Source organism: Macrotis lagotis, chromosome 4 (genome assembly GCF_037893015.1).
Source record: "Macrotis lagotis isolate mMagLag1 chromosome 4, bilby.v1.9.chrom.fasta, whole genome shotgun sequence".
Lineage (NCBI taxonomy): Eukaryota > Metazoa > Chordata > Mammalia > Peramelemorphia > Peramelidae > Macrotis > Macrotis lagotis.
Window position 1 is genome coordinate 129,896,256 of NC_133661.1, and position 15,776 is coordinate 129,912,031.

The window sequence follows — 15,776 nt, forward strand, 5'->3', positions numbered from 1 at the left end:
GGGTTAGTATCTAGTAATTGGTTCTTCTCTTTCTTAGTGGATTAAACCATCTGGTTATAATAGGGGTTTCTTAGATATTATTTGTATCATGATACACTTGGTCAGTCTACTGGAAGCTATAGACTCCTTAGAGTGTTTTTTAAAGCATAAAACAAAATTCATAGGATTCAAAAGAAAAACAATTATCGTATTATTGGGGATCCCTCTGGATCAAGGACCTCAGATTTTTAAAAGTCCATCCTAGAATTCCTTTGGAGCTGGACTTGTTACTTCTTAGGAGATTGGTTATAGAATATACTTTCTTCCTCCTTCTGAATATTGGCCCTTTTCCCTCACACTTCACTAGCAGGCTTTCCATAATTCTTCAGCTACTAGTCCTGGAAGTCTAATTCTCACATTTACAAGTCCTTTCAGTAAAGGAGACCATAATTTATCTGAGTCAGAAGACTTGAATTCATTCACACTTGCTGGGTTGTTTTGTTTCTTTGTTTTTTTAATCTTTTCAATTCTCTTGAACTCTTGATGAAGCAAGTTCATAGACCCCTGGACCTAAGAAAGGAACCTTAGGCACCACTTAGTTCAACTCCCTCATTTTTATAGAAGTTCACTCTTTAGATGCTTCTAAAACCAATTAAATAAATCCTACTATGTACTAGACCCTGGAAATATGAAGACAAACTGTCATGATTTTATAACTTGTGTTCATTAGTATGAACTTGGGAGTGTAGATAAATGTAATATTTGTCAAATATTTCAAATTCAATTTGTTATTCATTATCTATATTGGTATATAAAAATTGTTCCTTATTCCCTTATTCTTTTCTGAATTATTTTCCCATATGAATTACTGGATACCTTTTCTTGTTGTTCTTTCTCTCTTAGTCCTGCATAGGCCCTGGATTTTCAGCTTTTTTTTAAGGCAGTCTTCCTGGATTTTCAGCTTTCAAGGCAGTCTTCCTTTTTTCTTCCAATTCAGGAAGAAATCCTTCTAGGTACATCATCATCAGAGTCTAGACTGACAGCTTCTTCCCAGAAAAATGGGAAGAATGTGAAATGTCCTCCCATCCCTTCCCAGGAACCTTTTTTTATCTCAATAGGAATCCCTTGTGACAAGCAGAATGTAAATTCTTATCCCCATTTCACAGAGGAAGAAAACTGAGTCATTGAGTGATGATGTAATTAGCAGAGATTAGTGGTCTTTCTTTCAATATACTTTGTTGCCTCTGTTGTTACTTTGTCTCACATTCATATAAAAACATAACCAGGGCAGTTCTCTAATTAGGGTTAAATGAGTGGAATGGACAGAAATACAAAAAACAGAAAGATCACTATGGGTTGAGGTCATGAGGGAAGTCATCCAGGGGGAAGAGAGATTCAAGCCAACTCAGCAAAGAGGATTAGAAATCATGTAAAAAAGAGAGAAATGTAAATGGGAATATAAAACCTTTGTTTGAGAGACATGTGGTAGACTCCTGAAGGGAAATAGATGAGATATTAGAAAGATGGACTTAAAGAAGGATAAATTCTAAATTCTTTGGTTGGGGACAAATTGAGTCTTTGATTTCTTGAGTTGTTTTGGGAAACTCAGGAAACTGAAAGCAATAAACAAACAAAATCCTTCCAAATCTGATACTTAGACTTTGGGATTAAAGCTGAGGATTTTGTGTCAAGATGTTAAATAGATTACCAGGAATCGGAATCTTATTTTCTGTTTCAAATATGTTTTCACTTATGTTCATAGGTTGTCCAAACTTGATCATCTTGATGGATAGGAGTGCTGCCAAATGAGAGGTGTGGGTCTAATTCTTTATCTCCCATTTATCAGGAGAATGAATCTTTGGATTCCTGAATATGAAAGGCAGCATGTCAGAGAACTGCAAAGGGAAAATGTAAGAAATAAAAGGAGCAACTGTACTTTAGAGTAATTTTATGGAAGGGAAGATTTTTTTGTGTCAAAGGATCCTTTTGGAAGTCTGGTGAAGTTTTTTGGATTGCTTAGCGACAAATAGTTTTAAAAGCATAAAACACAGGGAGCTACCTCCCACCAGCACTCAAGGATACTGAGATGGAAGGATCATCTTAAGAGAATGATTGCTTGTGTTTGTTTATGTGCGTGTACACAATGAGTCCCAACAATCTGAATTGAAACCCAGTCTCCATGAAACCAGGCTTCTCTATTATAATTTTTTTACTCCAGAGAGTGGCAAGACCCAGATTGGGCCAAGACCTCTGATTTCAGAGCAGCGTTCTCAAAGCCTGAGATGCCATTTATTTCTTCATGTTCAGCTGGCAGCAGATGAGATGCTGTTGGCCCAGAGTAGAGGAACATTCCTCCACCCTGTCCCCTGCTGGTCTTTTCTTTTCCCTTTCCCCCTTTCTTTCTTTGTATTAAATCACTGCTTTTCAGCCAAGAATTTCTAGGAAAAATCCAGTTTGGGGTGTCTAGGCTTAGCTCCTGGCCATCTCTGAATTGGATAGGGTTAATTTGGATTTACCCTCCCTTTCTCCATGCTCTGAATGATAATGGCTATTCTTTCTCCCCCCCCCCCTTCCCTTTATTCCCCTCAGCTCTGTTGTTGCCTAGCATCTGTCACAGTTGCTCAACTAATCTAATTAACTGGCACTCAGCTATTAAATATTGCAACTAACAGTGTGAAGACTCCATCATTCTCAGTTTGGGTCACAAGGCCATGCCTCAGGAGCCATCCTGAGCTGAAAAATTAATTTTCTCAATGAGCTGGTCGCTGCTGCCATCCCAGAATGCTGAAACCTTTGTGCCAACAAAAGCAATCTCACTTATGCTGGGATTGCTTCTAAATGGAAGCTGATGTTTCAGCTATTAAATCAAACCCAACAAAGCTTTTGAGTCCCTTAAAGGGATACACCCATAGTGTAGGGAGAGATGGTCCAGGTCCCCAAATTTGAGATTGACTGTGTTAAAGAAAGGGAATTTCACTTCATAAAAACCTAAGCAGAATAGAAACAGTTTTGTTCTTTTCTTTTTCTCCTTTTCCCACTCCCAGTAATTTTGAATCCCCCCCCAACATACCCCCACCTTTCATTTCCTTGTTGAGATAAAACTGTGACCAGCCTAGTTTCTTGTTTCCGTGGAGAATTTCAGACAAAAAGAGATCTTGACTTATCTAACATTCTTTCAAATGTAATATTCTGAAGGTTACTTAGAAACCTTGGAGGGAGGTGGGTCCAGGAATAAAAATGGGTGGCCAATTTTTTTGGTAGCAGATTGGAGCCTTCAAGTTGGCTAAGTAAAAGTGGTCGGCCAAGCCATATCTGAGCTAGCCTATCATGACTGACCAGTTTCTTTTGTTCTCTCTCTCTCTCTCTCTCTCTCTTTCCCCATCTCTTATCTTGCTCCCCTCTTCTTTTCTCCTCTCTCATTTCTCTTTCTTTCTCTCTCTCTTCCTCAACCTTTTCTCTTTCCCCAGAGAGACCACAGGCTGGTGCAGCCTGGAGAACATGCATTTACTAATTGTCTTTCAGCCTACTCTGGTCTCAGACTGAAGAGACTACAAGCGATATAAAGGGGAGTGGTCTTATTTAGGATGTTTTATTCTGTTCTGTAGCAAAGGAAAGTGGAGCATAGGTCCTGAATAATCCACAGAATCCTTGAGCTGGGAACATACTGTACAAAATTATTTAATTTGATTCCCCAAATTTCCCTCCCCCCCACATACACTTAAACAGATTAAGATGGTTGAATAGCAACCATGTTTAATTTCAAAGCATAGATCTTTTGTTTTTGACCCTCTCCAATTTTTCTGTGTTATTCTCAAAATGCAGAGACTCAAACTTTTTTCCATCCTTCCCCTTACATTATTAGCCTGCTTTCTTTTCTGTTCCCTTATGGTCTAAGACAACATGGTAATATACTGCAATCTACTTTTCTCTACCAGTGATGGCCATTTAGGTACTTTTAAGTCTGATTCTTCCAAAGAGTAGTTTCTGATGATTTGTGTCTGAGCCAATTTCTCTTTTGGGACCTCCTTTCTATAGTTTTGTCAAAAAATCCTAGAATATCAGAATCAAAAATGATTTCAGAAGTCACTTATCCAAATTGTACCTGAGCAGAAAGCCCTTATATCACCACAAGAAGATTGTTGTTATGGACTTTTGCAGTATTTCATAGTTTGGATTCATTGTACAGATTCTCAAACATGAGCCACTCTAATCTCTCTAATGAAGGGAGGATTAAAAACTGGAAAGTATGGGATAGAAATACTTAATGAGTTCAAGCCTCTGAGTCTGAACAAACTACACTGAAGGATATTGAAATTGCAGGCATTAAGAGCAGCCTAGCTTCATAAGACTGATCTTTGAGCAATTATGGAGAATGAAAGAGATGTCATAAAGTAGTAGATGCACAACTTTTGTCTTGATGTTTCAAAAGGGATAGAAAATGAATTCTTCAAATGCATACTATTGAGCTTGGTTTTAATTCCTGGAAAAATTCTAGAATATATAGAAATGGTTTGTAGGCATTTTGAAAATGAAGCAGTTATTGCTACAATTCAGCAAGAGGGTCATTAGGAACAAGACACCCCAGGCTAACTTTCCATTTTTTTGATCGTTGGTTATTAAGCTGGTAGATCAAAGGAATGTTATATACATGAATTGCTCAGGAGGGCATTTGACCAAATCTCTTGTGATAGTCAGGTGGACAAGATAGAGAGATTGACTGGATTATAATAGGTTAATTTTGTTGAACAGTTGGATCCCTAAAAATGATAATTAATCATTAATGATAATTATCTAGCTGGAGAAATGATTGTAGTCAGTTGCCACAAGAAGTTGCATTTTTGGTCCCATTATATTAAAGAAGACTGACAACACATAGATGATAGGCTTCTCAAAGCACATGGCTAAGAAGACCATCCACCATGATAGATATTAGAATTAGGGTCCAAAAAGATTATTTCAGTTTACAACAGAGTTATGAAACTTGTGGTACCATCTGGGAAATGTTAAACATAGGAAATAAAAATAGATACAACATGGATGATGTTAATTTTTTTATTTTCTAAGTCAGTACATGGCCACAATGTGTTTAACCATATTGGGCTAGATAATGGATCAGCTCAATTTAAGTCCAAATTTAAATCTTGAACTTGGTTTCAAGGAATCATCTACATAGTTACAGGATGAGGGAGACATAGGAGTTTTAGAGATTCAATATGTGTCAATATGGTAACTGATCCCATCTGAGGCTGATGAGCAGAAATATTATTTCCAAGGCAAAGGTAGTATTAAAATAATCTACAAAAATGTATTAATTTGAGGAATTAGAGCATTGACAAATTGGAAAACGTCTAAAGGATGATGAGAAGAATGATAAGGGAATTGAAAACCATGCAATATTAGGGTCAACAGGAGGACCTGAGAGTACTTTGCAGGTAGAAGACAGTATTTAGAGGGGGAGGAGAGCATGACAGATAATTGCTTTCAAGCATTTAAGAGTCTGTGATGTAGAGGAGTGATTCGATTTGCTTAATTTGGCTAAAGAGAAGAAGATTTGGACTCTCTGTAAGGAAAAATTCCCTAATGCTTATAGTTGTCCAAAAGGAAAATGGATTGCCTACAGAAGTAGTAAGTTTCTCATGCCTAGAGATGATACAGGGATTTTTTTTGGTAAATGAATGTTATGAAGGAGATTGTTTCTCAGGCAGGTGTTTTACTAGGTGACTTCTGAAGTCACTTGGATCATCTGTGATTCAATGACAAAGTTGTAGCAAGGACTCTCCTGAGAAAGGAACCAAGAAATCCTAATGCTAAGGTCTAGGGGTTTTATATAGGAAGGGTTTTGATAGATAATTGAATAGAACAAAAATTCTAAAAGCAAAAAAACAAAAAAAATAAAATAAAACGGTATTTGGAAAAGTTCAAAGGAATTCAGATCAGAAATGTTTCATGAAGAAGAAAAGTGAGAGGTGAGGTGGGTGATGGAAAAAAAGCTGAGCAAATTATGATTCTGAGACACCTTGATGAGAATTCAAGGCATATTTGTTTCCAGTCCCCTTCCCAGTAATTCATACCCCTTGGCTGTGATGCACTAGGTCCCTTTTTCCAGGGAGCAATTCAGCACACTGTGAGTTGGGCAGAAACTCCCAGGCTTTGGCTACCTAAGACTTTTAAATGTATTGGCTCACAGTCTTCTCAGGGCTGACTTGTGCTTGAGGACCCCCTGCCCCAGAAGTGATAAAAGAATGGTGACTGGCCCTCTTGCCTGCTGTACAGGTCTACGTTTCTTCTTCCTGAGTTGCTGACAAAGTAATTCCAGCTAAAAACATTCCTTCTCATTGTCTTATTGCTTACCTTCATCTGCTTTCTTTCCCTTGCTCCCATGTTCTGAATGGAAGTCACATCTCTGTTTTCTTAATCTACTTCTTTGCACTGTGAAAGCAAGGTCATATGATAGTGCTTGGGAAGTTTTGCTGGCCAAAATCTTTACCACATGGTTACTAAAAGCCTACTTCTGAAGGCTGGGTTCCAAGTTCTAATGTCACCTTCAGATGAACCGAATTAGTTATTAGGGCTCTCCCATACGGTGTTTGTTTGCTGCCCTCTAATGAATGGCTAGCAGTTTCTGTCCCATCTTCAAAGTGAAGTGTATCCCTTAACCTCCGAATTGAGAGAGAAAAGCTATTGACCTCTTTGAGGATGGCCATCTATTTCTATTGTTACCTTTGTACCCCCCCCCAGTGAATTTTGTTTATTTAGCCTCAATTTTTGATTTCCTGAATGTGAGGGACTCTATTTACCAATATAGATTGAACAGTAGAGGCTTTATAGTCTACTGACTTTCATTTTGGGCAGAGCAACTTTTTTCAAAGGTCCTCGTGGGAAAGAAAGGAGGATTCAAACTTTCAAATTAAACACTAAATTAAATTAACTTAAACACTAAAGCACATTCTAGTGTAAGTCAAAAAAGTCTTAATTCTCGCTCTTGAGAGAGACTTAGAGTATAATTAAAGGATAAGGTAGTCACACAAATAATTCAAATAGGTTAGAAAATACATGGAAAGTAGGGTCATAGATAGAACATTGGACATGGAGTCAGAAAGACCTGAGTTCAAATCCTGCCTCAGATACTTAATAGCTATGTGACCTTGGGAAAAGATCATTTAAGCTCCTTAGTTCTCAGTTGCCTCAACTGTAAAACAAAGTGGTTAAATTTGATGATATCTAAGATTCCTTCTATCTCTAAATCTATAATCCAAAAAAAAAAGCATGAGAAGGAAGAAGGAAGGAATTCCTTCCAGCTTCATGAAAGGGAACACATAGGACCTTGAAGGAAGGGGTTAGATGTCAAAGAGGGATAGAACTTCATTTTAGAGAAGACTTTTGAGCTCAGCCTTGAATAGAAACCTGATTATGAGAGGTGAAACTAAGGAAATGTCTTCTAAACCAGGGAAACTGCAAGTTCAAAAGCCATAGTGATGAGATGGGAGATGGGAAAAGCAAGAAGATCATTTTGGCTGGACTGTACAGTGCAGAGATATTGGGACCATAATGTAAAGGGATTTAAAAGCCTAATAGAGAAGTTTATATTTTATTCCAGAGGCAATAGGAAGCCAAAGCAGTACAAGCAGGGAAGTATCATGGTTCAATTGTAACTTTTGGAATGTATTTTGATAGCTTTGTACAGAACAGGAGGAGATCAATTAGCTATTGCAGTAGTTCTGGACTGTGATAAGGGTCCTGAACTTTCTATAAGTAGAAAGAAGCTGTCAGATGTGAGTGGTCTTGAGGATTGTAGAAGCAAACCCTGGCAACTAAACCTGAACTCTCTTTACTTCTCTCTTGATTATCTTGATTATCTCACCCCTCCTCTAGAGCTTTTAGTAACGATCATTTGAATAAACCTAAGCTTATTTTCTCTGAGGAGAGGATTGGAAAGCATCTTCGTGATGTGGGATTTAATGAGGTCTCTCTGACTTTCCTCCCCAGATGCTGTCACCATGCTTGGCCCTGTTTCTTGGCTGCAGCCTGTACCATGATGGAGGTAGCTGGCCCTGGTCTCTCTCAGGTAGCCTTAGGACAACTCATCATGCTTTCCTCGTCTGAACTCTCCTGCATCTAGAAGACTGAATTGGAATGCTCAAGAGTAATGCCCAGGATGGGGAGGAAATAGCGGGATATTGCCCTTCGGCCCACCAGATAATTAAAGCTCTGGAGTTCTGAACAAGAAAAGAGAAGCTGTTGGGACCAAGGAGCAATTTTAGTTGCAATTTTAGTTACAATTTTAGTTTGATTAGGGAGATAGAGGCCAAGGGAGAATGTTGGAGGGGGGGGTGGAATTTCATTTATAGAAAAGAACTACATACTTGCTTGTCTGTTTAACACAACATAACCTGCCACCACAAACCCTTTGAGGATGATGGGGAAACAAGCATCAGCATCTTGATAGAGGGAGAGAAGTGAACCAGGCGAACCAGAAGAACATGGGAACTGTGGAAGGTGTGTGGCCTCCAGTACTTTGCACTAAGTTTTGTCCTTTCCTTCTGAGCTCGACAGCCTAATATTAGCCCCAGAACCTGCTAAATCAGAAATGTTTTAAACCTTATTTCAAATCCTTTAACTTGGATAAAGTGTTTCAGTTGCAACACACACTAAGTTGCCCAGGACGGGGGCAATGTTGGGGAGAAAGCTTCTGAACTCAAGGTGTTCAGGGAGTCATGGCTCTATCAGAAAGAAGACAGAGGCCTAATGGGGAGGGTTGTGTGAAGATCACCATTTAGTGTTCAACCTCTGACCAAAGAGGTAGCTTAGCTTGTGGAAAATGCCAGCCTTAGGATGGCATCATCCCAAGCCCAAGAATAGAGCCTCTCTCTGAGTCACCTCGTACTCTTTCCCCAAAGTCTCAAAGATGTCTTCCCTGCCCCATTGGCTCTGAGACAGAGGTAGGTCTTAGTGCTAACACATGAAGATGTGCCTGATTCCCACCCATCCCCCTTCCACATGCTCAGGAAAGAGGCAAATAAAAGTGATAATAAAGAGAATTGCCAGGCCTCCTAAGTCATTGATGTCCTCGCTCCAGGCCCTCATGTCTGGCAGGAACCACCATCTGATACTTAGGAGTCAGTTCCAGCTCATGTCACCGATTAACAAATCTGCTTTTAATGATGTTGAAGCTTGTCCAGACCAAGTGGTGCTGAACTAAAGGAGAACAACTCTTCGTTTTTGCAAGAGACTCAGAAGCACACAGAATCCTATTGCATCCCCAGATTGCAGCTTTGTAGTGGGACCATTGAGAGAACTGTGCGTGGCTTGTTAACCATCTGCCAATGTGATGCTGACTCTATTAGTCTGGCCCAAAATGACAATGCAGTAACTTCGGAAAACATTGCTTTTATTCCCCTGGCCCTCCTGCCAGCCTCATCTGGTAGTTTCTCTCTTTGCAAAGTAGGATTACTAATCAGGATTGCCTAGCCATTGAGTTTGAGTTTCCTGCTCTTACTGGATAAACAGCAGGTTAGGTGAATCATTGGTCTTTTTATGCTGTATTGCTTTCCTGAGTTCCAAGATTTTCTCCATCACCCACTTAGCTCTCTAGCATGAATGATTCCATCACCTCTATGAGTCAATGAATTTAGATTTTCAAGAATTGTCTTGTCAAAGACAGGTCATTCCACATTCCCAGGGAAAGAGGTGCAATCTCCACTGTTTGTTACATAATGGAGAAGGGTCTAGACAATATCCTGCAGGGCTCAAATCCTACTCTGGCCCAGAGAGAGAAAGTTGATCTGGAAGAACACTACTCATGGCTCTTGAGAGGGATGGGATGGTTTGAGTCTACATTCACAGTTCCCTTTGACTTCATTATTGCTGGTTAGCTGAGAAAAGCACACAGACTCCTCACACACAGCCTTCATATGCACAAAAGACAATTCTGTTGGTTTACTGAAAATTGTGTAGCTTTTACCCAGTTTTCTAACAATAAAAGATTAAAGGAAATGCTTTGCTTTTTGGGGGTGAGAAGAGATGAGTGTGTGGAAATAGAATTTGCTTAAAGTACTAGGAATGTGTATGTATGGGGGGGGGTGATACTCAGAATGAGGAGACAATGAGAAGAGAAAGTTAGTTTATCTGCTCCAAAAACCTGCAGCACCCTGACAGTCCAGTCACTAGGAGCTTTATTCTCCCTTGCTTTCAAAACCGTTGGCAACACTCCGTCAAAAATAGAGAAATCAAGGCATTTGTTTGCTAACATAAAAGTTCTGATACCAACAAAAAAGGTAAATCAGAAATCAAATGTGTAGACCTGACTGAACTACTTCAATCTTTCCCAGGGGTATGATGGGGAATTCTTGCAAACCACAACAATCTAACACTGGTTACTTCTCCAGCAAGTCTTGCATTCTCCATTGGTTCCTCTGTGATAATTTGTCCGTTTTCCAGAGGGTAAGAACAAAGGCACCTTCTGCCACCTTCTTGATAAGATAGGGTTCAGAAGGGTTTCAGAAGTCAAGAGCAGGGAGAGTTGAATCTTGCATAGGGTCTAAATGGGTCAATATGTTTGAGTTAAGAGTGTGGGGCTGGAAATTGAGAAGAAAACTCTTGTTCTCACTCAACATTCCATTCCAGATTTAGATCTTCACACAGGCTATATCCCAGCTCTGCCATTAAAAAAAACAATAAATAATTATTTATGGCTATATGCCAGACACTGCTTAAATGCCTTACAAATCTTATTTAATATTCACAACACCCATAGCAGGTATATGCTATTATTATTAGCTCCATTTTACAGATGAGGAAACTGAGGGAAAAAGCAGTTGTGATTTGAAACAGCTAGTAAATGTCTGAGTTCATATTTGAACTCAAATCTTCTGCCTCCAGATTCAACACTTTATCCACTGAACCACCTAGAGACCATCAACTATAAGGTCCCAGGCAAGTCATTTAATTTCTCTGGGTATCAGTTTCTTTACCATAAAATAAAGGTAGCTGGAATTTAAGTCTCTAAAGATCATTCTAGTGGTGTGACTAAAACTGCCTCTTCTCAAAATTCCAGTACTTGAGAGTTGGAAGGAACACTCAAGAGGTCATCTAATTCCTATCTGAAGCACAAATTACAACACAAGCCCAACCTTTATCTAGATGGCTTTAAGTCTTCTACTGACAGAGTTTGTCTTCTCCCAATGCTGCCTATTTCTCTTTTCAGACAACTGTATATATTAGATGATTTATCTCATTTTGGTTGTGCACCTCTGGACTTGTGCTAGGTTTTAAAAGTTCTTCCTAAAAGATAGCATACAACTCTTAATCCTCTTGACTATGGAAAAACTAAGAGATATGAAAGTTGGTCAATTCAAAATTGGGTTTTTCAGGGGGAGTTAGGTGGTACAGTGGATAGAACACCAGCCCTAGAGTCAGGAGGACCTTAATAATTACCTAGCTGTGTGACCTTGGTCAAGTCACTTAAACCCATTGCCTTGCAAAAACCAAAATTGGGTTTTTCAAATTGCTCTGTTGAGGAGGACCTTAATTGGAAAATCACTACATTACTGATCAAAAGCTCAATCTGTTTCGGCCTCCTTAACAGTCCAGGGTAAAGGAAGAGACTTGACTTGAAGTTTGGCAACAGACTTGAGAACTCACTTGTCAAAAGTGTAACAGGAACTCCTCCATAGATGAAAGCATCTATTTCCTGGGGTGTGAAAAAAAGGCATCTTCTGCTACCTTTCTTGATGAAAAAGTTTCACAGGGATACAGGGGAGTCAAGAGCAGTGAGAATTAGACCATATCAAAAATGTCCAAATGATGGAAATCAGGAAGAAAACTGTTGTTCCTATACAACAGATAGGAGGGATTCTACTTTAATCACAAACATTTCAATGAGACACTGACCTTCCTCTATGAATGCCATGTCCTTGTCTTTCTACTGTTAAATAGCCTACTATCTGCAACCATGAGCTGCCACTATTATCTGTTCCTCTTTAACTTCTATGCACTTTTGGAGAAAGTCATATATCCCTAATGACTGGGTTCATTTCAGGTTTGTGCTAATATCAGTTGTGTATGTGATTACTATGTGGCCAAATTTTTGCTAATCTCTGCCTGATCTCCTATCATGGTCCCCATAGTGACCGCTCTAAGCTTCTCACTTCAAGGCTCTATATCTCTACCCCATCCTGTTCTCTAAATCTTTCCTTATTGAAAAGACTGAAATTCTTTTTTTTTCAAGGTTAAGTGGATTGCCCAAGGCCACACAGCTAGGTAATTATTAAGTGTCTAAGGCTGGATTTGAACCCTGACTCCAGGGCTGGTGCTTTATCCACTGAGCCACCTAGACGCCCCAAGACTGATATTCTTGAATGAGCTCTCTCATTTCTTCATAATAGGCTAAAAGGATGAAGTAGTCGCCTTTGCTAATCTTCCTATTCCTATTTTGATTTCATTCTCTTTCAATCTATCCAGAGCCTTGCTCCAATCATCATTCTCTCTACCTTTCTCATTTTAATCCTTTCCTCTACCTATGCCAGTGTTCATTTACTCCATTTAAAAACATCATTCAATAATCTGATCGTCTATTTCTTAAATTAATTTATTTTAAAATTGATGTTATTTTTAATTCACTGCTAACTTTCCAGAAAGAAGATTCACTATCCACTCACTCTTCAACCTCTTAAAATCAGGTTTCTATAACTTGATTCTACTGATATTATTCACATCCAAGTCAGCAATGACCCCTTGTCCATCATCATCCTTGATGTTTCTAGAGTACTGGAATTAAAGTTAGGCAACTTGAATTAGAATTTTGCTTCACATACCTCTTTGGGTAATTCATTTAACCACTTGATAATGTTTCTTCATTTATGAAATGGAGACAATAATATCTATGTTGTTTGGAGTGGAGGAAAGTACTGTGACAATCATAAAACTATAAAATGGTGAGTTATTGTTAATAATAATTCTCATTATTTTCTCCTGCCTTGGCTTCTGTGCCCTCTCCTGGCTTTCCTACCTCTTCAATTACTCCCACTTATTCTCTTGCTGCTTTAACCTCCTATCCCCTGATAGAAGCTGCTTTCTCTTAAGGCTCTGTGCTTAGCCATATTCATTTCTTTTTCTATATTTTTCCCTTGACATGCTATAACCTATTCCTGTTTTCAATTTCTAAATATTTGGATAATTCCTAAATGAAATCCCACTCTCTCCCCTGAATGCCACTACAAGAAAATTTTATGCCTGATAAGCATGCCTTCTTCCCAGGGCATTTGTTTCTATTAATTGTGCTACTCTCCATCTGGATAGAAGACCTATTGAGTCATCTTTAACTTTTCCCTTTACTTCATCACTAGCCTTCCATCCATTGCCAAGTCCTGCCTAGTTTTCCTCTACTGTACATAAAGATGTATCTATCCCTTCGCTTTGCTGTCACTATCCCCAGCCTATTTAAGTCCCTAATAGCCTCCTTCTCTGTGCTACATCTAACTGGTTTCTCCACCTCCAGTCTTTCTCCTCCACAATCCCTCCTAACAGTTGCCAAAATGAATTTGCTAATGCACAAGCCTAACCATGCCACTCTCCTATTCAAAACATTTCAGTAGTTTTCTGCTATCTATTGGGGGAAAATGTGAGTTTCTCAGCCTAACATTTAAGTTCATCCATAATCTGGTAGGTGTCTACCATCCAACTTTATTTCACACTATTTTCCATTATATACTTTCTGTTTTAGTCAGATTAGTCAGATTAGACCATTAGGTTTTTTCCCAGTTTTACCCAACCTATTCCATTTCTGATTTGAATAGACTGTTCCCTGTAGCTTGAGGAGAACCAATCATAGAATCATACATTTCTCTTGAAATTCTTCTCAACCTTAAGATGAGGTGCCATCTCTTCCTTGAAGCCTTCCCAGATTTCACCACTCCTAGTTGATAATGATTTTTCTATTTTGAAATGTTCTTTGTCTAGATTTCTCCTTTATCCCTCTCTCCTTATACCTTGTAATATGTTTTATTTCTATGCACATCTTGTTTCATAAACTCCTATTCTCCATTAGACGATGGAGTCATTCAGGGTTGTCCTATTTTTCTTTTTGTTTCCCTAGTCTCTTGCATGGTACCTTGTCTAGAATGATGTAGTGAGCACCAGGCAAGTACTTGTTGAATGGGAATGAACTTAATATAACAACAGGCACTTTCTGCCCGGCTGGAGGTGGGAGCAGGAAAAAGCGGAGTAGTAGAGAAACTGCCAGCTTCCAGATGACTTCCCAGGAGAGTTTCCCAGTGCTCAAATGACATATCCTATACCTATGGGAAAGACTGAAATGACAAGCCTGGGCTTATTTTATCCTGTAGAACAATTGCTCAACACTTAAAACTATAAAATATAATGGGAAAAAGAAAAGCTTTTTTAAAAAAGTAATTTTGTTTAATAAGTGTGGCTTGTAAAGTTATCTTGCTGGCAATGGCAATTCCAAGTTGTTGCTGGGGGTTAAATGGGGTGGGGAGGGCCCAATGGAGATCATTCCCTAGCTCACTGGATAGAACACTGAAGTGAGGATGATGGAGATTCAAATCCAGTCTCAAGCACTAAATATGTGACTCAGATTTAGTTAGCCTCACTATGCCTAATTTATAAAATGGGTATAGGGAAGCTAGATGGTACAGTAGATGGAGCACCAGCCCTGTCAAGAGGACCTGAAGTCCAATCCAACCTCAGACACTTAATAAGTACCTAGCTGTGTGACCTTGGGCAAGTCACTTAACCCCATTTCTTGAAAAAAAACAAATAAAATAAAATGGGTATAATAACCCTTATCTCCTAGGACTACAGTGAGAATCAAATGAGATAACACTTGAAAAACAATTTGGAAACCTTGATAAATAAGTACTATTACAATTGCTGGTGTTGTTTTAATTCCCAGGTTATCCTGCTCCATCCACAATTAATTTTGAGGAAAAAAATTATTTGTTTTTTGAGTACAGTTGGTTTTCCCAGGATGGGATAAAGTGACAGCTTTCTCCCAGTCAGACCTTCTGTCTTCCTTTGGAAAGCTTTTGGACAGAGCAGCTTTTCTCTTCTGTAAGCTCCCCCCACACCCGACAGCAAAACTGAAATGTGTCTTGTCCCTCCTTGAATTCTTCAGCATATGGTAAAAAGTTCTGGGTCTCACCTTGCCAAAAGAAGGATGTGATGATTTTTCATCTACAAATATCTTTAATTTCTATTTTTATTTAATGCTTCATGACAACCTTAGGGTATAAGAGATTATCTCTTGTTTTTTACAACTATGGAAATAGAAATCTGGAAAAAAAAAGGCTATATGAAATTTGCCCAAGCTTAAGGTCATATGAGAATGGGAGTTTATGAAACAAGATGTGCATAGAAATAAAAAATATTACAAGGTATAATGAGAGAGGGATAAAGGAGAAATCCAGACAAAGAACATTTCAAAATCATTATCAACTAGGAGTGGTGAAATTTGGGAAGGCTTCAAGGAAGAGATGGCACTATAAATGAGGTTAACTCTGCCCTTGAGGTACTGGGTTCCACCTTTAATACAGAGGTGCATATATGTATAAATAAATAAATATGTATGTGCATATATAATGCACAAATATGTATGTGTAAGCACATGTGTTCATATTTGGATTGTGATGATGTAGGTGTATATATGCCTGTGGTTATATATTTGCATGTGTGTGTGTATATTATATATCTTTTCTCCCCCCCCCCCCCTCTCTCTCTCTCTCTCTCTCTCTCTCTCTCTCTCTATATATATATATATATATATATATATATATATATAT

The 15,776-nt window shown here is 38.7% G+C and overlaps 1 protein-coding gene across 4 annotated transcripts in view; it reads left to right on the top strand.

The window, feature by feature from the left end:
• The window catches only part of KLHL25 (kelch like family member 25), a 57,416-nt gene extending 41,888 nt beyond the window's left edge, over positions 1–15,528 (top strand). For all 4 annotated transcript variants that reach the window (XM_074234142.1, XM_074234141.1, XM_074234140.1 and 1 more), the window contains one exon: positions 7,966–15,528. The gene's annotated coding sequence lies outside the window, so the exon portion shown is untranslated. The remainder of the gene's footprint in view (positions 1–7,965) is intronic.
• Positions 15,529–15,776: the final 248 nt, after the last annotated feature.